Here is a 2,070-nt window from a genome sequence, read left to right as displayed (position 1 = left end):
ATCTGCAAGCAGCAGACTCCTAATTTATAATGAGCGAATGTTGCGAAATAAATGATTGAATTGAAATTCGTTTTTTTTCCACCCAAATTCCATTCTTGCAATTAAACAAACCCTTACTGATTGTTAATATTTTTTACCCCACGAGTAAATTTTTTTGGAAAACCACAAAGGAGGCATAGCCAATTTAAACAAATGATAGATTAAAGGATGGCATAACAGTATGTCAAGTGCGTTTACTCCACTCCCAAAAACCTTTTTTTTTTTTTTTTGAAAAAAATAATCTTCAATTAAAGATTTCTGCATTGATTACAGTAAATTAGAATTACCTACAATATTTTATAATGAGAACCTATATTTATTTTCTTTCCTTTTTGATAAATTCCACCTATCCTAATAAACACTGTAGTTATTAATATTATACAGGATCTTATGGTTTTACATATGCAGGAATCTGATATTAGAGACAGCAAAGAACCTAACAACAGGGCTGGGATGCTAGGTACTAAATCGTGACAATCCGCACATGGAACACTAGCCAATAACTTTGATACACGTCACAGTGTAACTGGTAGAGCTTTAAATTTGAGGAAAAACTAATTGGAGATTTAAAAAATTCCATTAGCTCCAATTATAGGCTTCATATTTTTGCTACCGTGAGTAACATTAAGGCTTTCTTCATAATAGTAGTAAAATGATGGTGGAAAAGCAATGTCTTTGAAAACCAAACCAAATAAAGGATCAAAGGTTGAACTAGTTTAAACCAGGGGCGAACCACAAATATATTTAGATATATAAATATACTGGAAAATTTTGACAAAAATATATTATTTTAATTTTGAATTAAACATGTAGACAAAATCATTTACTAAACTTGATTGCATTTATTTTATTATGTCCACTTCTAATATCAACGGAAAATATGATGAAGACAAAATATTAATAGTTGAATCTTTAAAAATTTATATGGGATTATAATGTACTCTCAAAATAAAATTCAATGAGAAAATATAGAAAATTAGAATATAAAAATAAATTAAAAAAGAAATAAAGAAAAAATTATCCCACTTTGTTAAACAAATACACCATCAATTGGTTAAATGAAGGTATTCCTTTTATAGTAAAAAAAGCTATCCAACATAGATTTCCCTGAAAAGAAGGCTAAAGAAATGTAAAAGGAGCGGGCCAACCGGCCAAGAATGAATAATGCATCCCTTTTAGATCCCTTGAAAAAATGGAAAACTTCATTCAAGGATACAAGATTTGCAAAAGAGACCACAAAAGACTCGCATTCCACATCCACAAAAGACTTGCATTCCACATCATATTGAGGAGACAACATAAATAAATCACCGTGTACCCTCTCTACGAGCTTAAAATTTAGATGAGATGGTTGAAGGATCGGAATCATGCAAAAGATTTGAGTTCAAATCTCGCAACCACTCTCTTGTAAAAACAAAAGCTTTACATGTGAGGAGGCGTATTGAAAACACAATTCAAATAAATCAATGTTCATCTTGTTTAACGGCTGAAGCTTCTAGATGATATGCTTCACTCTTTCATTGTCAACCACGCTCTTTCGGACGTTTGGGAACTTGCTTCAAAAGGTATATAAACTGTTTAGACATTTCACATTTGTGGACTTCGAAAACCTCGTTGATGGAAATTTGAAGAGACGAGTTGGAGAGTTTTGATCAGTATGCTCAATTTTTAGTTAAATAAAAATAAAAGAAAAAAATAACAAAAATGTAAGAACTCAACAGGATATCTGAAAATAAGTAATTAACAAGACCCTACCATCTGCAAAAATACCATAATATAGTTAAAAAATCTCTGGATATTGACATGGATTAAAAGGGTATGACTGAGGCTCCACTCAGTCTTATGTGGTCATATGAAGTACTGAGGCGTGAATTTTTTGAGGGCAGAATGAGGCTTATACGTTTAGTTGAGGAGCACGCCTCTCCTTAGTTATCTCGGAAACCCTTTAAATAATAATAATAATAATAATAATAATAATAATAATAATAATAATAATAATAAATCTCATATTTTTATTAATTGACTTCGCTT

The sequence above is a fragment of the Olea europaea genome, chromosome 4 (assembly GCF_002742605.1).
Source record: "Olea europaea var. sylvestris chromosome 4, O_europaea_v1, whole genome shotgun sequence".
Taxonomy (NCBI): domain Eukaryota; kingdom Viridiplantae; phylum Streptophyta; class Magnoliopsida; order Lamiales; family Oleaceae; genus Olea; species Olea europaea.
Note: the sequence above shows the minus strand (reverse complement) of the source record.